Source organism: Abramis brama (genome assembly GCF_963993115.1).
Source record: "Abramis brama genome assembly, chromosome: 3".
NCBI lineage: Eukaryota > Metazoa > Chordata > Actinopteri > Cypriniformes > Leuciscidae > Abramis > Abramis brama.
In genome coordinates, this window is record NC_139965.1 from 26,529,704 (window position 1) to 26,552,584 (window position 22,881).

At 37.2% G+C, this 22,881-nt stretch overlaps 1 protein-coding gene across 2 annotated transcripts in view; it reads right to left on the reverse strand.

The window, feature by feature from the left end:
* Nucleotides 1-22,881, reverse strand: part of kcna4 (potassium voltage-gated channel, shaker-related subfamily, member 4) — a 112,605-nt gene that overhangs the window by 65,090 nt on the left and 24,634 nt on the right. For both annotated transcript variants that reach the window (XM_084108943.1, XM_084108942.1), the window contains exons 2-3: nucleotides 19,945-20,162; nucleotides 18,010-18,046 (exon numbers count right to left, since the gene is read on the reverse strand). The gene's annotated coding sequence lies outside the window, so the exon portion shown is untranslated. The remainder of the gene's footprint in view (nucleotides 1-18,009; nucleotides 18,047-19,944; nucleotides 20,163-22,881) is intronic.

Consider the following 22,881-nt stretch of genomic DNA (forward strand, 5'->3'; position numbering starts at 1 on the left):
ACAGAAAATCTGCATATTAGAATGATTTCTGAAGGATCATGTGACAGTAATGAAGACTGGAGTAATGATGCTGAAAATTCAACTTTGCCATCACAGGGATAAATTACACTTATACGGTATATAAATGAAAACTGTTATTTTAAATTGTGATCCTATTTTACAATATTACTGTTTTTGATCAAATAAATGCAGCCTTGGTGAGCATGAGACTGCATTAAAATCCACAAACCTTTCAAATGAAAAATGACAGATAAGAATTAGTCAGTCAACTGCCGATCATTATTGTCAAATGTGAAATTATACTCCATCAGCCTCGCAAAAAGTGTCTTACAAATTGTATCATATTTAAAACAGTTTAGTTGCTCTTCAGTTGTTCATTCAGGTACCTTTAATGGTACATGATTGTGTACACTTTTATTAGAAATGATTGCATATTATTATAGTGTTAAAATAACTTTTTAGATATGCTTTTAGATGCATTTATGCAATTGGTAGATGCTTTTATTCATGCATTACCTGGGAATCAAACCTATTACACAGGATTTGCTCTTGCTCCCTGTTTTACTGTTTGAGCTACAGGAAAATATATATAAAACATTTGGTGAAAACTCCAATGATATACAACAGATGATTCCCTATATATATATATAATGAAATAATAACAATATTGTTTTCAATTCATGATTTTAAAAATGGTCAAGGAGTTCTTCTAAAGAGTTGTTTATTCTCTCAGCTGAACAACTGTGGATACATGTATTGAGCACACTGTGGAGGGCTGTATGAACACTGCGATGTCATGCCATATATTGGCTGTAATGATGAGTCATGTGTGCGTTTGTATGCTCGCTGAAGAGTTGGTGACTCAGTGGCTCTTTCCACTGTTTTATTGGCAGCTTACAGAGCCTGTAGTTGCAGAGCGAGGTTGTAAAATGGATAATGTGCATGGCTGCAACAGAGCTAATTTGCAATAGAACGAATGAACATACTCTTTAAACAGGCTAGAAGCTTTGCCTTTGAAATAACTATATTTATCAAGTTGTTGATTGTTCCTGTGCATAAGTCAGTGCTAGCATGAAGGAGAGAGAGCGATGAAGAGATAGGTCTGTGGTGGGCGTTTGACTGCTCTTGAGGAGCCAACGTTGTGGGAGGGATCCCAAAGTGCACACACGCTCCTCGAACGTTGGCAAAAAAACATTTACCCAATATCCAAGCAATGGCTATGATGATTGCATAAGATTAAGAGAATTTTTGCCAGCTAAAATGTTCGATAAACATTTTTGAGTCTAGCAATATGAGGCATATGTGCTCCAGCCCTTTTTCTGAATCAGATCGGTTAGATCACGACTCTGCTGTTGCTTTGAAGCACTAGACATGAATACAAGCACGCTAAGTGCTGCCTAAGGCTTAACCTAACCTGTGGTGACGGACTGCTGGAGCTCAAGAGAGGGGAGGAGCGACCCGGTCATTCACACAAAAGTGAAGTGCACCAGATACACATTACACTGACAAAACCTTCCCCTGGAACCTGGAGATTTGTTTATAGCTTTCATCCAGAAATAAAAGTCACTAGGTGTACATTTAACATTATGTGAAAATATTTGATTTGACTGACATATTACATTACATTACATTACATTACATTATATTATTGGTAACACTTTTTTAGGGTCAAATTCTCACTATTAACTTGTCGCTTATTAGCATGCATATTACTATTGGCTGTTTATTACTTATAAAGCACATATTAACGCCTATGTCATAGTTAATAGTTAATAGTGAGAATTGGACACTAGTCTAAAGTGTGACTAGTCTATATTATATTATATTATATTATATTATATTATATTATATTATATTATATTATATTATATTATATTATTAAATATTTACTCAAGAAATACAAGACACTAATATGTACTTTTAACATGTGGAATATGCAAATGCATTTTACAAATAAAATCATTTGACAAGTATATATTAATAACATGTATATTATATTATTAATAGATATTTAATGATTATAAATATATACATAGTAAATATTATAAATATAATTTCAATCACATTTTTTTATTTTCTTGAATTCTATTTAGTTTAATAAAATCTCTGGACAAGATCATGATAATGTTTATGAATTATAAATCAGCACAGGTGTATTCATCTTCACAGAGTGATACAGGAGAAGGTCAGAATACACCTCTGCTGTATGTCATTATTTAAAGTCAGCCAAAGAGTTTATCGCCCACAAACTCATCCACATCTCACTGATGACTGTGTCGTTATGAAACCGTTGCCGTGGCACTCGTTCTTTGGCAGGAGTGAAGGTTTCCAGGCTGTCAATGTATCAATGCCAAAATATTACAAAAACAAACAAACAAATAACATGGAATAGGTCCATACAGAGAGGTCAGGTAAATGTATGCATCCGGATTTGTCATAAATCGATGATTGAAGTCATCATATTTTGATGATGAATTGATGATATATAAATTATAATATTTAGTAAATATATAATAAATCGTAATAATACTACTGTTCAAAAGTTTGGGGTCAGGAGGAAGTTTTATATTTCTATAAATATTCACCAATGCTGCATTTATTTGATCACAAATACAGTAAAAACAGTAATATCGTGAAATATCATTACAATTTAAAATAACCGTTTTCTATTTTAATATATTTTAAAATGCAATTTATTCCTAAACTGAATTTTCAGCAGCCATTACTCAGTCTTCAGTGTCACATGATCATTCAGAAATCAGTTTAATATGGGTTTTTTGCTCAAAAAACTTTCCTTGTTATTGTCAATGTTTAAAATGGTTGTGCTGCTTAATATTTTTCTGGAAACCGTGATACAATTTTTAAGGATTCTTTGATTAATAGAAAGTTCAAAAGAAAAGGATTTAATTGAAATCCAGATCTTTTGTAACACTGTAAATGTCTTCACTAACACTTTTGAACAATTTAATTCACCCTCTTTTTTATTACTTTTAAGATATTTTATTAAGAAAATGATTACTTTCTGGCCCTTTTGAAGGGTTACATTTGAAGGCTGTATCTTAAGAATATTTTAATATTCCTGTCTGTTCTACACTCAAAGCTATTGTGTGACTTAAGACAATTTAGTATTGCCATATGGACTAAACTCTTTGTCATAAAACTACATGAAAGTGAGTAAAAGAAGGCACAATTTTCATTTTCGAGTGAGCTTACAGTGCTGGTCAGAATTATTTCATCCCTTGGTAAAAATGATCATGGCTGTAAAAAATAAATCTGCATTGTTAATCCTTATGATATTTTATTTAAAAAAATAGCAAAAATCGAACTTTCATTGAAGTAAAAGAATTGAAAGTGGGGGGAAAATCACATTATGAAATAAATGTTTTTCTCCAAAACACATTGGGAACAATTATTTGCCCCCTTTTATTAAATACTTTTTACAACCTCCTTTTTCCTTTTTCTTCTCCTATAATGCCTGATGAGTTTCAAGAACACCTGACAAGAGATCAGAGACCATTCCTCCATACAGAATCTCTCCAGATCCTTCAGATTCCCAGATTGTAAGTAAGTGATTTGATGAGACCTTTATTAGCTTTAAATCCGTGTTCCACTCAGATATTAGGTGATGTATGCAAAAGGGCAAGCTGGATACATGTGTCACTGCAGGTCTGAAGTAGGTAAGACTAGGATGCTGGCTTTCATTCAGTCACTGGCTGGGATGTGACCTGGATTTGGATGTGCTTTGATACAGACGACTGATGGGGGATCAGTTTATCACAACGAGCAGGAGCATTGGCAGTATTCTGTAAAGGGCAAATAACACACATGGTAGACTATACGTGATCCTTTTAGCGTTTGAGCCTCTGCACTACATTGGAAGAATACATTAGTTTAATACTGCACTCTTAAAAAAACAGCCAGTGATTTTACAATATAATTAGAGCTGTTTTTGATTGAGCCAAGAGGGCCAAAGTGAAGCCAACTACACTAAATGGCAAGCATTATATGTGAAAGTCAAGACATTGCAGAGAGTTTTTTGACTTTCAGTAGTTATCGTTTTATGATTCACTGGAGGCAGATCAGAGACATTTTGCCCAGATGTGATGCAATGACAGTGATGCAAAGGAGACACCTGCTTTGGTCAAAGAGTAAAACTCAAAGACCCTTTATTAAGAGACATCATAAAAAAAGTTTATTTTGCTAATATGGGTTAATGATACAAATATGAGAAGCATCTCTAAGGACAAATGTGCCATCTGTTTGCAGCATGTGTGAGTCTGTCTTTTGCCACCCAGCACAATGTCAGGAGAGCACTCCCTGTTTACGCATCTCCTGGAATGAACTGGACTAAACGCCTTCTTTTTTTGTAAAAGGTGCACTTAATTTAAAAGTATTTAAAATAAATTACAACTTTAAAGACACATCAGTGACCTTGAAAAAAAATGTATCTGTGGGTGAAACAACAATTTACTTTGTATACTTATTTTTTGAATCACAAGTTAATACTGTGTTGTGACCAATGTTGGGGGTAACACAAATAACGCAAGTTACATAACCAGATTACTTTTTTCAAGCAACTAGTAAAGTAACGCATACTTTTAAATTTACAACAAAATATCAATTACAACAAATAGTTACTTTGTTTTCCCATTTATTGACAGACACCTCTCCTGTCCTCATGTTGAGAGATATCGGGAGTAAAGGTGTTGTGTGCGCTGTGTGAACATGATGGTTATTATAGTTCTAGACTAAATGTGAGCATTCATTTAACCGCCTCACTTACACAAAAAGAGATTCAGTATTCCTGAAAATGAATATAAACTGTAAAATGCAAACTCAAAATATTTCTCAAACCTGTAATAACTAAATATGTTAAAAAACACAAATATACTTTATGTATTTAATCTCACTTTATTTACCAATGTCTTTGCTGCTGACCTTTGATGATTCAGTTCAAACATATAAGCAATAATGACTTCAGATAAACATCACATTTGTGTTTCATAATAGGTTGCATTGCTGAAGAGTTTTGAACTTCACTTGCACCCTATTCTTCTGCATTCCACAATGGCAGCATAGCTGAAAGGATTGTTTGAGCTGCACCCTCTATTGTACATGTGTGAATTTGCATTTTCTTTTGCATTTGCACTTTTGGTGTGAAAGGGCCTTTACATTTTCCCCCCCCAAAAAAAAACTTGCTAAAAAACAAACAAGAAAGCCAAGCCCAGGTGAGAAAAAGTAAATGCAAAAGTAATGTAAGAATGCAATTAGTTACTTTTTAAAGGAGTATCACGATATTGTAACACATTACTTTTAAAAGTAGCCTTTTACAAGAACACATTGATTAACATTAAAATTGTTAAATGTGAAATCTTATAAATATGAGCTATTGCAACATAATATTCTAATTTTACACAGTCCAGTCTTATACAGTCCTGGGTGTTATTCGGCCCTTTATGAATACATAATGTGAAATCCACATCTGTTGTGATATTCTCAAGTGTGTGATGTGTCTGTGGTAGAGCTGCTGGCATCTTTGTGTTGTCCTGGCAGCCTCCTAAAGGGAAGACCACTAGGTATGAGACAGCTCTCCATCTGCCTCCTGTGCCAAAGCGAGCAGGGCCCCTCCGTCTTATTCGGCCCTGCCGAGTTTACAGTCTTGGTGGTGACTGGCATCAATAGCAGTCTCACGCTGCTACTGAATCATGAAGCATTTCGCACTGAAGCGAGAGAGAGAGTGTGTGTGAGACTGAGGACAGATTGAATGATTGTAGCCGTGTACAGTCATGCCGGTTCACGGCCGGTGCCCTGTGAAGCACTTAGCAGAGTCTTACAGGCGATTACAGGGACTTCTCGAGTGGCAGATATCAAATTCTCCTTTATTTTTAAAGAAGAGCTTAAAGGAGTTTAGCTATCTTTATGGGTCATCTCTCTGTTTTGTTTATAATGAAATTAGATTATTTCAACAAGCATAAAGCAACAAAAAAATATGTCTTAATATGAATTCAACAAAGATAAATTATGATGAATACATTGATAGTATTAATAAATGCAAAATGTAGTAGGGAGTCTTTATTCTACTTCTAGATTTACTTACAGGCCTTTCCTGTTTCCATTTTCAGTCATGCTGTAAGTCTGCTCTGTAATAAAACATTTGCATCAAATACAGTAGCAAAACATACACTTTACCCATTATGTTATTCATGTCTTTATCTGAATTAATTTTGGTCTTATCTGCTCCTACAGTAGTTTCCTTATTCCCTGCCCTATAGGGGCAGACAGTGTGGTTTGCCATGCCTCGATTTGAAGTGTCAGCTGAACCTCGATTTTATTCAGGGTTTGCCGCTCTTCTGAATCAGACACACATGGTATAAAATATGAGATGACAAAAAGCATCACAGAAAAACCATTCCAACTACAGGAATGTTACATAGACAAATTCATTTCATGATTGAAGGGAACCAGTTGCTTGTAAGCGGTGATTTATTTGTACAATATATATATATATACAGTATATAAGCTTCAAAAATTTTATGTTTTTAAATCTTTAAAAAAAATACTTTTATCAAAAATGATTTAATGCATATTTTTGAGTCAGGAACAACATGTTTAAAAAAAATTCAATTGTTAAATAATTGTAAAAAAAATAAATAAAAAAAAATAAATAGAATAACAATAGACAACCTCAGCTAATGTTTTTTTTGTTGTTGTTGTTGTTGTTTTTTTGTTTTTTTTTCATAAAGGGACATTCATTGCAGTTGCACCACCTGACTTGTGAAACTTTTGTAAGATATTTTATGTTTTATGATGTTGTATGTTTTGGTTTAACATACCAAAACATAAAATAATATTTATTATTTGAATGTTCTGAAAATCAATTCTAACTAAATAATTTTATAGAATAAATAGATATTTGTCATGAATTTATCAGCTTATTTTAAAAGGAAATGATGCAAGTGGACAAACATATATACGTCATGTCAATGACCCATATATATATATATATATATATATATATATATATATATACACACACACATATATAATTTTTAGCATTTTGTTTATCTTGCTGGTTTATTTGTTTTCTGTAATTAGCTAATAGTACCAGACTGCATTCTTGCTGGGTTTATTTCCCTATATTTTATAATGCATAAAAAAAAATAAAAAAAAACATGGCTGCTGTACAATATATTACAGTTATTAATATTCTGGTTCCTGATAACACAGGTACACTTTATCACCACAAGTCAACTGTTCTATACATTCCTAAATCTTATATATATGAACCAGCGCAGGCAGTGTGACAGAATAGCTGAAGTGCACATTAAGATCACATCTTATGTTTCTGGGAGTGATGGCAGCAGAGAGGTTGAGTTATGCACACAAACCTTGTACACTCATAAGATAAGTGGACCCTGGAGCAGCTCCTGGAGAGTAGCCACAGGATGGATGTTTTAGAGGGATTTACAGTAGTGATGGCTTGTAAACATTTTTAGGCTTGATGCCAATAAGAAATAGATAGCTGCGCTGAAGAAGGCGAGAGAGTTCCTCTGATCTAACCTAACCATGATCTCCTCGCTTCACCCAAGGAATAGGTACCATCAGATCAGTTTTAACCAGCCATTACCAAGAATTGGAATGTTAGCACACTCGTTTACAAATCTCTGCAAATGCGAGACAATAAACAGATGTTCAGGCAGCATTTTAGTGTGTGTGCTATGTGATACTTTGCACGTCACTGAATCGCTTTCACACTCGAGTATTCCAGATGGAGATAGAATTCAGCAGTTCACTGAGGCAAAATGTTTGAAGCCTAAATAGTGAATGCAGATCTCAACCCAGCATGTGAGATCTTTTTTATGAATTTATTTATTTATTTCCATGAGTGTTCCACGACCAAGCAGCAAACCCTCTGCAGGTAGTCCTGTTCATCACAGAGACAGCATGTGGATCTGAGCTTAGCCAAGTCCAATCCCAGCCCCTTTCCGCCTGTCACTTAGCCAGCACAGTGTGACACATTCAAAGCCTCTCCACTATTCATTAGCATAGAGGCTCTTTAGAATGAAATAAATATCTTTTCCTGCCTCATCAGTTTGAATTTGAGGAAGGAATGGTTACGTAAGTCAGCTAAATTTATCAATGCTCATTTTATGCAAAGCTCAAGCTTACAGGCGGAGCCTGTGCGGTATTCCAACAGGAGGATGCCTTTCGTTTTCCTCCAAGCCATTTTATTCTATTTCTGTCCATGAAAAGAAGGGAGGAAATGATGCAAAAAAACCAACAAAAAAAAAGCCATTTTAAGCAAGGATTTCTTTGGTTTGGGAGCAAATATTAGCTTGTTTTTGCTGTCTGTCGAATTAGGTATCCATAAGAAATTCATTTATGACTTATGTTTTTTTAGGGGCAACGCACTGCAAGAGAAAAGAGAACCTATACTGTATACTCTGTGTCATTAAAAAAGCTTTGTACATGGCAAAATGAAAAAGACTCGTGTGTGTGTGTGTGTGTGTGTGTGTGTGTGTGTGTGTGTGTGTGTGTGTGTGTGTGTGTGTGTGTGTGTGTGTGTGTGTGTGTGTGTGTGTGTGTCTGTGGCTTGAGTCTTTGATAAATGAATTGGTATTCTAACAGTGTGAGGCTGGAAGTAAACTGCTCTGCTCCCACAGGAAACTGTTAGTGTCCCTCTTTCTTTCTATCTCTCTCTCTTCTCTCTCTGTAAGGCTGAATGATATGCCCCATGCCAGTGAGCTGCTCAGCCGTATACAGGGCTGACTGACAGCTCCCTCAGAGCAGCTTAAGCTAAAACGGCACAGTGTAACACAGCACAACATAGTTCAACACAGCTCAGCTGAACTCTACACTGCATACCATTTATCTGCACAGGCCAAAATTAGATAAACACAGGACTGCACGTCTAAAGTTCCACAGAGTGGAAGTAAGTAGCGCAAAATCTGAGAATGCGTTCATGCCATAAATATGAAAAATATATGTTCTCAAAATCAATTAACAAGTTAACATGATGCATCAGTGTTGCAAGAAAAACAAACATACAGAGTGATCTGTCTAATTGGATTCACAAACAAATGACTCTTACGAAACATTTCTTTAATTGAATTATTCAAAGACTCACAAATTCAGGAAGTACCGGTTTGATTCAGTCTGACGAATCCTTCAGTGAATTAACTCATGGAATCAGTGGGAGCAGTTAATGAATCAACATTTGACTTCTATCTTCTATCTTTTTTTTTCTTTTCTTTTTTTGCCATAACCCTTTTAGTAATGCAAGTAAAAAGTAGGCATGCCTAATTGAATATTGTGACAAGAAATATAAAAAAGAGAATTACAAGAAAATCAAAATAGAAAACAAATCAACAATCACATGGCAATTTATTGTATGTTTTGGCAAATAGGTGGCTGATTTGTATGAATTTGTACATTTATGGCTATGGGTTTGGGGTGGACCTTCATGATTACTTTTTTTTTAAATCATACATTTTTGTACATATTTCACCTTGTAAAAGTTATGTTTTTGTGTGAGATTGTGTTGGAACCAATGCATCTATTCTTATTTTACTCTAAAAAAGTTTTTTTTGTTGTGTCTTGAGATTTATGACCTCTCTTGCTGGGTCCTAGTATAAAATAGTTTGGGAACCCGAGTTATAAAACACACTTCATCACAGAATGCTGCAGTTATATGCACCAGTAATGCTAAACAGGAATTCTAAAAATGTGCACCACAGCATGTCTCAACACAGGGGGCACATCTCAACATGGCATAACTTCAATAGGAAAGTATGACACTTATTCATATAATCCTTAAACTGTCCTGCCAATCAAACCGCATGCTTGCATAAAACCCTCATGTCAGTTGCATTTGCAGCCTTTCCAAGAGATGTTCTCTGCATGCAGTCTCTGTCGCTCCATTGCTATTTCATCCCAAATTACCACACACTCTTCTGTCCTCATTGAAATCAGCTAGTGACTCACTGTAGGATCAAAACTTCCCATTTTCTCCACATCACCCCCATGCATTATCTCAACCTCCTCAGAACATTCCTCGTTGAAATCCGAGTCCAAAGCTAACCCCCTTCAGCACCAAATGTTTATGCTGCAGCTCTCATAAACGTCTACCCATTGTTAATCTTGTAAGTGTACACGTGAGGATGTGCATGTAAGTGATCACATGACCTCTGCTCAACCTAGCATTGTTGTAATCACAAGACTCAAATTTGATGTCTGTTTTAAATGAGCAAATTTTTTTTTCACAGTGCATTTGAGGTGCGAGACTGTCAATAGTTGTAACATGTTTTTGAGCTATTTATCTTGAACTTTGATAATTAATGTTCCCATTAAACAACTTGTTGCTTTGAAATCTACAATGTATCCTTAAACTCTATAAATTAACATTCTCTTTATACTTTAATATAAATTATTTTCAATAGAACTTCACCAAATTTTGTTTAATTCTTTCTTTTTTTTAAGTTTTAAAAAGTTAAAAATGTGATTTAATTTATTACTTTTTTAATTGATGTATCAGTTAAAAAATGATGTAAAAAATATTATATAATAGATATATTTAGGGGAAAGGTTTGCCATCTGCTGATTGATATGATCCCAGATTGTGATCTCAGAAAATTGGTGCTTTTATAACCAACAGCCAACATGATTTGGGAATTCTGTGACATTGTTTGGAGGTCATTTCTCAATAGTCTCTACACAGCTGTGCAGAGAGGCTTTCATTCTCATTTGGTCTGAAACTTAATTTGAAACTCTAATCTCTTGTCTCACGCACACACATGCATACATACACGCATGGCCACCTAGGATGATGAGGGCACTGGCAGGTCATGGGTGTCACAGCTGAAAATATCAGACTGACTCCTGCTGCTCAGGTTCAGCCCAGGCCCCCGATGAGTGGCAGAAGCCTTTGAAAGTGTTTGAGTGTATATGTGTCCATGATGCATTTGTGCGTCAGTCAGAGGCCTTTCCAAAAGGACCAGCCGCATTGTGTGCTCCGAAAGGTTGAGCGGGCAAATGGAAATATCCAATGTATGTGATTGACAGGGCCTGACACCCTTATATATCACTGTGTTGAACGCTCATAGGAAATATACGTCCCTCCCCTGAGTCTAAATCCTCTGAGATAGAGCCGCTTAAGCAGAATGCTTCTGCACGACTGTGTTCGCGTAGCATTCAGAGGCTTGAATGTACCATTCAGTCGCTCACAATCGGAACAAATGTAACCCGACACCTATTCCGCTGTGAGAAGAACAACTCAGAGTATATAGCGTATATGAATATCTGCAGCTAGACTTGGCTAATACATCATATCAACTTCATAAACTCGACAAATCCAGTTACTCATGTTTGTAGGCATGTTGGAAAGCTTCAGCTGTGAGCAAAAGAGGAAGCAATAAACAGTTTACATTTGATAGTAAAAGAGTGCACCTCAGCCCTAAGGTGCATTTCTAAAAAAGGGGTCTCCCCTGAATAGATCTACCACGTGACTCTTCTCTTCTCTTCTCTTCTCTTCTCTTCTCTTCTCTTCTCTTCTCTTCTCTTCTCTTCTCTTCTCTTCTCTTCTCTTCTCTTCTCTTCTCTTCTCTTCTCTTTCTCTTTCTCTTTCTCTCCTCTCCTCTCCTCCACTTGTATTTTTGTTCCAGACAATTCACACTGGCAGTTTCCATGACAACAAATAGAAATTTTCCTTCACACCTCATGCGGGTGCATTTCACCGCCAGTGCATCGAAGACAGCGCCCGCCTCCCATGTCACAAACTGTCTGTGCCACGCTCTTGTGCTCCAACCTCCAGTTCTCCCCCAAAAACCCTCCTCCCCGCACTGCTACCCATGTCACTAAGCCTTAGCTCCAAGCTACAGCCCACTAGCTTCTTCAAGGCCTCACGCTGACCGCGAAGGCACGAGTGTCATATAGAATCATGCTCTCTGGTCCTCATTTGCCTATCTCTCGGAGGTTGGTTTGGTATTATGGGTGGCTTAAGATGAGTCCCATGTATAGAGTTATCAGAGCTGAGAATGATGTCAGTAATTGCACAGAGCGGCTGAGGATGTGCCGTGTGCCCATGGCGGTGTGTGTGTGTGTGAGAGTTATGGTTGGCTGAGTACATGCAGTCTTATGTGTGCTGTTCTCTTACAGTTCAATCGTTTCTGCATCAACAGTCTTCTGTCTCTCTGCCAGAGCATTACTTCCATTCACTCTGCCATGCTCCTATTCTTGTTCATACATTTTTTTCTTCTGCACTCTTTCACAATTTTATCTCTTCCTCTCATTCCCGTGGAACTGTCCCTCGACTGTTATTCTGCTCTGTCATCCATTGTTCAACTCATTTATTTGAGTCACTCTCAGCACCTCTCCCTCTCTTATCTCCCTCTCTTTGTTTCACATAGTCCTGCAGAGCTACCAGACTGGTCTAACATATATTCATAGCTGCCGAAGGGACCCATTTCAAAAGAGGCTTCTGTTGCCAAGACAGCAGATTTTCTCTCTGCAAATATTACAGCACATTTAAGAGTGAAGTGATGTTGACAGCTCTTTGTACGCCTTATTGTGAAGTAACTCGTTGTGAAGTAACTCGTCTACTATCATAGATCAACATAAGTCAACCAGGGATGAAAGAATTGGCTTCCTTCAAATTCATGAGTTAGAATTCAATTGAATTGGCCACACCCAACAGGAAGTTGAATTGGGATGTCAGGAAAATAAATTTACTGAATTGTAAGGCTTAAAAAGAAAACTATAAAAACTCTGTCATGTTAACGTCCAAAGATGACCCTGATAAACCTTTATAGTTAAAATTACAGTTCTTAATGGCTCACAACCCTGATGTCGACGCATGTTTTTAAACTTAGAACTATGACCTTAACTTTGACAAAGGCAACCATAAAGCCATGACCTTTGAACTCAACCTGTCAAAAAGATAGATGGCAGTTAGTGTTGTCACAAGGCAAACATTCAAAGCTTATCAATTAAAAGATATGCATATAATGGCGAGGATGCCATTTATTAAGCACATATCTCATAAATGATGTTAAACCACAATTGATCTCTTCCTCAATTGCTGTTCAAAGGGGGAAAATAATTTGGCTAAATCTTTCACGGGCCATGACCGACGATCATTTTTGGGCAAATCAAAATTTTGATTATCACTTGATTGCTTTAATTGCTTGAAAATCAAACGCCGTCTGGAGAGGCCCTGGGAAAAGAGCTGGTAATTAGGGTACAGATTTGTGATGAGCAAAAGGGCACAATAGCATAGCAGGAGAGAGATTGGACTTTTATCTGTGGATGAGTTGGGGGAACCTAAGAATGGGGGAGATTAGAGTGAAAAGAGAGGAACGGCGCAGAGAGAGGTTAAAGGAAACTGTTGGAGCGTTAAATGGTGTCGAATTTCTAGGGACAGTAACAGGCCGTGCATTATGTTTCCAGCAGCATTAGGGATAAGGCTAGCCACTTACTGCCACGTTTCCTGGTAGTGTGAATGCTACAGAATGCCCACCATGTGCTTGGCTATTGTTCTGTGTCAGGTTTAATGTTACACCTTTGAGTGATGTGGCCAATTCCTGGAAGACAGCCACAAGCTCCAACTCAAAGCCAGCAAGACTGACTCCAAACTAAATATAATACTACTCGTGGCCTGTTTCATTCAATGACCTTGCATGAGGGTGATGCATATAGTATCGTGCTCCTCAGACCAAACACGACTAGCACAATGGCGAGCCAGTCTACATAAATGAGCGTATGCACCCTGACTGTTCCAGCCAATGGTAACAAACATGTTCGGACACAGCTAATGCGAATGTGACAGCTGACATTCCACGTCAGAAATGTTACGTAAGTGTGACGAAGCAAGCTGAAGTGGAAGCAAAGACGGGTAGACTTGACAGATTGTTCCGGGTCCTCTGGCAAGTTCACCCCCGTTTTACAGACAACATAGATGGGCGCTAGTCTATAAATATCAGTACCCCAGCGCTGATTTACACCCTGTGTCCGTAGCCCAGAGTCCACAGGCACTGACCTTCAAGGCGGAATGCAAACACACAAAGACAAATCTGTCTCTTTCCATGTCAGCTTCTGCAGTTTACAGTAAATAAAGAAGCCCACAGAGAGTGGGACAATCTATAATTAAAGTAGAAAGGTCACCTGTACCCTAGTACCTGTTGACTCTCGTCTTCTAGCCACTGGTGTCTTTTCCCTGAAGTCAGACAATGGCAGGAGATAAGACTGGGACTAATTAACACCTAATTTATTTTTGGTGCACTGGTGTGGACAAGTGAATGTGCGTAAAAGGGGAAGGACCACATCAACATTCAAGTGTTATTGTGTTTACATCGCTGCATTTGAGCGTATGCGTGTGACCCTAGATGGAGCGCGGGCGGTGCAGTGCTATTTTGCTTGCAGGGTGTGAGCTCAGGCACATTGTCTTCAGTGGGAGTTCAGCTACTGCGTCTGGAGCAAATCCAAGAGTCAAGTAATTACTCCATGCAGCTTCCATGTTAAATATTTAAACGCTGCCGTACATGAATGACTGGAGGATCAGGTGTCAAAAACAAGTCCATGGGCCCTTGCATCAGAAAATGCCCCTTAATGGCAAAACTCTTTGTCCTCGGTCACAGGCCTTAGTTGGAGACGGCACAAACACATGGCGAGACTTGAAAGATTGTCGACTATATCGACTGTCGCATACACACACAATCTCAGAAGTGGAGCAGGATGAGTGCTAATATAATGAAGATTCATTCAAAAATGCACACACAGAAGAGAGATAAAAAATGACCTTCTTCGTTTTTATTTAATATATTATGTTTTGTTTTTTTAATTTTCAACATTGCACATAATTTCATTTCCATCACATCTCATATTGCTGCCTACAAAATGATATGCATGTAGAAAAAATCCAGAAGATTGATGAATTAACCCCCACAAAAAAAGGACCAGAAAGCAAGAAAGAAATGATACAGGGTCTCCGATATACAAAAAAAAAAAAAAGAAAAGAAAAAAAGTAATAAATAAATAACACAAATACATCGTCAATCAGGATGCAAGTTTTTAAAACCAAAGCATCATGCAGAAAGAAATGGCAAGCCCATCCAAAACTCACATGAATAGAGGAACATCTGATTATTTATTTACTTCTTTGAGCGGGGGGAGGGGGTGGGGGGGGGATTCTATACACTTTCCTGCCGTCCGGATTGTTCATCGAACGAACACAGATTCACCGAGCGCATCTCCCTCTGCATGCTTGTTAGGGGGCACAAAAGCTGACCCAACACACCTCTCATCAGAGCGGAAATACACCTGTGATTACCAAAAATGATCCGATATTAGATTCATATTTCTGGCGTGCGATTGCCTGTGTTTGGTTAGTGACTTAGCTGTATACAGTGCTGTATGATGGACACCAGAAGTAAGTTGATCTGGTAATTGAAAGAGATCTTTTTCAGTCAGCAGTGTTCTCCTGCGGTTTCATTACTGTGTGAGCAGCCAAGCGTTACACTGGTAACTCTGTCCATTTACGACACTTTACAAAAGTGAAAAAATGCTTAATCATGATTCTGAAATATTTATCTAAGCTCACTGAAGTCCATTAACAATGAGCAGACAGTCACTTGTACACAAAGTACAATATATTTCATGCTGTAATGAAAGCCACAACAGATTTTTTTATTGTTCATACGTTACATCAAATATCACATTGGTGTACTAAAGTTCTCTTTCTATGATTGCTATATTTTCTATAGATTCTCTTCAATTTGACTCAGTATCTCTCACACAGTAGCTGGAAATCAAATAGTGATAGTCAATATTAGAGATTTTTTTTTACTTTATATGTATTGTAGATGTCAGTCGATACTGAATATAATTTTGTGCATGCTCATTTCCGCCTTTACATTTAGATCATTTAAATACTAATAATTCAATAACACTGTTCAATGTCATCTTGAGCAATCTCATCTCCTTTACATTATAATGTTGTATAGCCTAAATTCACTTGTACCAGCTAAACACTATTTATTTTAGTTTTATTTCAAAATGTATTCAAACCAAATAGCATATAATCTTAATATCATCTATCAGCCATGACGTAAAATTAAATTATAAATAATAAATTATTTTATTGTCAGTGCAACCCTAATAGTCAAACAAAATTCATACTGGTAATATCGTGTGTGTGTGTGTGTGGAACAAATAATTGAGCTTTTAGATATCTCTCCATTGCATTACATATTCCTGTGTAAATCTGTAAATCAGCCACCGTTTAATCGCAGCAAGTTGAATATGAACAAAATAATCGATCAACTCAATGAGAGGATGTGCTGATATGGTCTAACTCATAATTCTGCTTCTTTCACAGGGAAAAGCTTCCTTTTCCTCCAAAGCCAGCTGACCAGTCAGCACTGGCAGAGCATCTCCATGGTAACATAGTCTCACGGTTGGCTGGTAATTCTTGGCTGTTGACTCAGTGTGTAATGAAAGAGCCGTGCGCATCTTAGCCGTGCGGATGTTAAGGAATTCGTTTGTTCTGAAGTGTAAAACCATTCCGATCCACTGCATCGAGCACGTGTCGTGGTGACATCATAATAGCACTAACACATATTTACATATTAAAGTCACATGCAGATCTACAACATGTGACGTGACGCAACGCTCCATGTTTAGTTGCTTCATGGCGCTGATCCACCTGATGATCTCGGCTTCAGTTTATGAAAAGCACTCAGCAAGTGGTCCTCTGCTAGAGAGTCCAGTCAACTAACTAACACACACGCGAAAAAGAGAGAAAGAGCTGAGGAGAGAGAGTCTGCAACCAGCAGGATCTGCTTCCACAAGGTGCACAAAACCATTAAGAATTAAGAGAACGAGAAAAATAGGGCCTGGGACTCGAGAAGGCTAACAGTCAAAAATTAGATCTGACACGTGACCTTGAGGACACAATAAAATAGACATCTGCTTATGTACATACGTCGTGTTTCATGTGCATCTATTTGTACTAGGACTAAATCTCTTCAAGAAATAAAAAGAGGTCCAAACATAGAACATAGATTTTCAGGGTTCGACTTTGGTTATATAATATTCAAGGCTAGATTTAAAAAAATAGATAGTACACTTCCATATAACTTTGCATACAGATTACTTGGATGTATTTCCATGACAACGAAGCAGCTGGTTCATTCTAGAAATAGTTTGTGTTGTAATTCTATAAGATCAGACCACTTTTATCCTAAAATTGACACGTCGCCTATTCAGAGTAGTTCCGACAGGAAAGACAGACAGACAGAGATAGAGAGGGACAGAGAAAGAGAAGACAACTGTGTGCATAAGTCTGCATGCTTGGTTGCATGTCAGATAGGCAGGAAAGGAGAGCAAAAGACAAAGAACAAAAAAGGAGTGGGAGATGAAAAGAGAGACAGAGACAGGGAGGATTGTGGGGCAGTCATTTCAGAGAGAGAGAGTATCATCTCTTTCTGTTGCTGTGTCTCCCAACAGAGAGAGAGGGAGTGTAACCTGGAATATGACTTGCAGATCTGTTTATATGTGGCTTTATTGTCTTGCTGTCGATGTGTGGCACTGTAATTTGCAGTCTTCTGTTTGAGGGCACTATTTATAGTGGGTATTGCAAAGAGGCGAATTGAACTGCAATACCAAAATTCCAAGTCCACAACAGCAGAGCAGTGTTATTCCTGTTGCGATAAACGGATGGGCAAGAATTATTAGCCAAACTCTGTAGTGGGTCATCGCTGATATTTAAAGAGGATGCAGACTCAGCTCACCATCTGAGCTCTGGGCATCAGTCCAGTAATGCACCATCTCAAATGAATAACCAGCTGTCCACCAAACCTGATGGCACCCACAATTCAACCTTCATCATTTATCTGCACCTTGGAGACCATGAAGGCCACCAAACATATAGGTCTATTATTCAGATAACTATTACTGATTACTGTTTTACTCCACTGGGTGTGAAAGGGACAGTTCACCCAAAAACGATTTACTCACCCTTATGTCGTTCCAAACCTGTATGACTTTCTTTCTTCTGCAAAACACAAAAAAAGGTATTTTAAAGAATGTTTCTGTTCATACAATGAAAGTTAGTGGGGTCCAAAACAACAGTGGACCACATTAGGTATGTTTACATGCACTTATTTTCATCATTCAAATTTCAGATTCTGAATGTTTCGTTTATATGAACCTTAAACATTGCAATCCGATTGACATATTCGGGGATAAAGGGATAGACCCTGAAGTTGTTCCAAACCTGTATGAATTTCTTTCTTCTGCTGAATACAAAAGAAGATATTTTGACGAATGTTGGTAACTAAACAGTGGAAGACCTTCATAGTATTTCATAGACTATCAACTGTTTGGTTACCGACATTCTTCAAAATATCTTCTTTTGTATTCAGCAGAAGAAAGAAATTCATACAGGTTTGGAACAACTTGAGGGTGAGTAACTGACGACAGAATTTTCATTTTTGGGTAAGTAGCAAAAGCCACTGCGATAACATCACTGGAGCTACGCGAGTATAAAGGTAGTTTTTGCCTTCATGATATAGCTAAAAAAGAAAGCTGACATGTATGTCACAAGAGCTTTTTTAGCAAATGTTTAGTAAATATAGTCTCCTCCACTGACCAGTTCGTAAGACGTGAGAATTAAACATACGCGCGTCCGCAAGATGTAAAACGCAAATAGCACATATGACAGCACTGCGCATATGTGCAAGGTATTTATGAATCCGATTGAGAAAATAGTTGGATTCAAGCATTTCCATGTGTCATTTTTTCCTGTTAATCAAATTACTTCAGGTCTACACCATCCCATTCAATCTGATCGAAATTTAAATCAATAGAGATGTTTACATGTACGCGTTTTAGTCTGACTGAGCCTTCAATCTGACTATAAATAGACTGCATGTCCTGAGTTAGACGTGCTCCTGGATCAACATATTGTGGAAAAAATGTTATCCTAACCATATCCTTACCCTTAAACCTAACCCCTACCCATAAGTTATCCCTAAAATCATAGGGAAATGACAGGTGAATAACACTGATGTAGAAGCACGTCACCCTGGTTGTAAGCCTAAGCTTGAAATAAACTGTGAACTTAACCCTCAAATCTGATTTGTTGATTGGAATGTTGTTCCAGGATCAACAAAGATGTTGATCCAGGAACATGTTGTACTTGGTGAAATCATGTTCTGCAAATAGATTATTTGGGTGCATGTAAACGTAGCTATTGACTTGCATTGTATGGATAAAAAAACACTAAGGTATTTTGCAGAAAAAATAAAGTCATACAGGTTTGGAATAACATGATATGGGTAAGTAAATCACAACAGCATTTTCAGGATCTTTGGGCCAACTATCCCTTTAAAAACATTTAGGGTTTTGATGACACAGACACAGATACTCTAACCTAAAAGCAGACTGTTCTTGATCATTGAAAATTTGAGCAAAAGCAATGAGTCTGGTGCTGAGGGGAATGTGATTTGACCCTGCATTCATACTGTAAATTTGTGACCCGTCCAGACTGACATCATTGAGCACTGCCGCTGAATTTCTCCATTTCAGCTGGCAGTCTTTTGGTTTAGAAAATGAAAAGAGATAAAACTAGATGGAAGAGGCTGCCACAGACAGACAGTAGACTTTCCCTTCACTTATAATTAACAGCTTTCACCAGGCCTACCACAAATAAAAAAAAAAAAAAAAAAAAACAAGTGGCAGTATTACACCCAAACAGATATTTCTCTATTATAAGAAAATATTCACATCTGTTCTTGCAAGACACTGATTCACTCATAAAGAGAAAAATGAAAACATGTCAAGCTTTTTTATATAGAAGTCTCCTGCTGCAGGTTCCTCTACATGTAGTGTAGATGTAGTGTACTGTGTCTTTAAGGCATTTATTGGGGCGGATCTTAAACAGTTTGACACCTGGCTTGATGATGGACTTCCTGTCTTAATGCTCAGCGGAGAGGCTGCAGTGTCTGATGTCCAGTGTCCATCTGATGTCCAGCAGTGGCTTCAGTGACACCTGTGTCAACGGGTCCGTCCCGTCCACTTGCCGTCCAGTGACTGCCAGTCATGGCTGTTCCCCTCTGTAGGAGTCCAAAGGCTGACGGAAAAGTCTCTCATAGACAAGACTCACAACACTGCAACAGAAAGGAAACAACAAAAGTCTTTGATTACTGACTTTTACCATTTAAATGGTCAACTATCATATTTTATTCTAGGTCCTTCACCTGGCGGAGAAGCAAATTAAAGTAAGAGTTTCCTCAGCGTCATTACGGACTCAGTATTTACAGTGACAAGTTAGAGCAGTGTCAAGTGACACACAGGAAATTGTCCTGTCTGGCACATTAACCCAGACAACCTTCACTATAAAGAACATACAGTTCTTTACCATTGCTCAACAACAACAATAACAACAAGCTAATGAGATTAAAGGTGAATTAATTCAAAAGTGCCCAACTCAATCCAAAGGGCACTTGAAGTGAGCACTCTCAGGGATTATTGTCTCATATGTGGCACAATGATATATTGAATTGGCTCAAAATATATACATTTATATCAAATTGGATCAAAAGCTTGGATACCATTTTTTTTTTTTTCATTATGTTTTTGAAATAAGTATTTTATGCTCATCAAGACTGCATTTATGTTATCAAAAAATACATAAAAAAGCAATATTGTGAAATATTACAATTTAAAAGTAACTGTTTTTTTATTGTTTTAATATATTTAAAAATGTACCAGTATTTTATTCCTGTGATGGCAAAGCTGAATTTTCAGCATCATTACTCCAGTCTTCAGTGTCACATGATCCTTCCAAAATCAATATGCTGAATTGGTGCTCAAGAAACATGTATTATTCTTATCAATGTTGAAAAAAGTTGAAAATAAACTACTTAATTTTTTTTTTTTTTCAGGATTCGTTGATCAACAGAAAGTTCAAAAGAACAGCATTTTATTTTTGGAACAACCCAGTAGTGTCCCCTTCCAGCAGTGCCCTTCAAGGACACAAACATGCTGTTGGATATTCACCTTAGGTAATACCATGCATATTCTGCTCGACACAAAAGCAAACTTGGGCACATTATAAACATATAAATGGAAAAACACTTCTGAAAATGAAAGTATGTTATAAATCTGTAACACTATAAAGGAGATGTTAAGCAGAATGACAGCCAATTGTTGTCCAATTATGTGTAAAGATAATTTTAATGTAACAAAAGTTTTTTTTGTTTCAAATAAATGCTGTTCTTTTCAACATTGATAATAATAAGAAATGTTTCTTAAGCACCAAATCAGCATATTAGAATGATTTCTGAAGGATCAGGTGACCCTGAAGACTGGAGTAATGATGCTGAAAATTCAGCTTTGCCATCACTTACATTTTAAAATTGAAGATAATTAGAGTTTTGTGTAGTTGAGTAGATACTGTAAATGCTGTAATTGTGCATGATTGCTTTATTTATTATGGCAAACTTCAACTAGGAAGACTAAGCTACTTGAAATGCCTGTTTGTTTTTTCTAATTCTCCTCTTACATCTGAATTCTTAATAAACATTAAAGTAATAAACACTGGCACACTGTTGGGCTGGCAAGCCATCAAATGTGTGAGATCTATTTCTATGCTGAGAAGTCAAACGTATAAAAACAGCCAAGCATATGGTCTAATCAATGCGTAATATTTTGAGTTGATTTGTGCCACTGGAAACAAGCGTACCCTCAGAGCCCCTGACTAACAAATACATTCTCCCTCTCCCTCTCTTTGCATACTCTCCTCTTTTTCCTCTCTCTACTAAACGACGTTCATATTTTCCTGGCACAGGAGAGGTCAAAACATGACTGAATAAGGAATTGTCCAGTAATTGAGTCCAATTTTCCTTTTTCTGAGACATTTCATTCCGTAGCTAATTTTAGCTCTCCTGCACAGACTTTTTGTGTGTGTTGTGAACAGGGATCCAACAACAACCACAAATCCCATGAACTCTGGCGAGGTTGAAGCAGCACTGCTCAGATTTACAGTACAGCTGGGATCAACAAAGAGAGAACACATACTTTTAGTTTCAGGATAATAATCAAAATTAGTCATTTTAACAATAATGATATTTCATATACACACGTCACTCTTCTTTTTTGTATACAAAATGAAATAATTATTTATTTAATCATTATTTACACACTTGTTGTCCACCAATTTGATAGAATAAGCAGCGTTCCAAGAGTGTTGATATACAGTCCAACAGAACTTGGACTTTTCACTGTTTGTTACACTCAGCCTGTGTATTAGTGATAGGGATTTTTCAGTTTCTCCTATTTATTTCTTCTTTAAGTTTTCTATCTGCAGATTTCATCAATATGCCAGTAGGTGGCGACAAGTGAAGAATCATTCATTGACCAACTGTTCAAAATCACTGATTCGTTCAAGTATGAATCAAGTGACTGGTTGCATCTGAAATCGCATTTTTCTCTACTATATAGTAGGCGAAAAAAACTGTATGTGACAAAAGAAGTCTGTCAGAATTTACAGTACTGATAAAAGAGTATGACCTACTACTTTCGGAGAGAGAGAATCTGAAGTGTGCATTTCGATGGACACTTCACTGTCCCATGACGCCACAAGAGAGGATTTGTGTATGGCAGCAATGCGATGTAACTGACGCTGGTAGGTCAAATGATAATGACAACATGGCGAATGTAGTACGTCCAGACTTTTTTAGTGCTCGCGAAGTACTTTTTCATATAAGAACCTACTCATAAGAGTATGCGATTTCGGATGTGAACGATTCATAGAAACGCCACAAAACTGTTGCATGATTAATTTTACTGTGGCTTTTGTGGGCAAAGCAAAAATATACAAAGTAA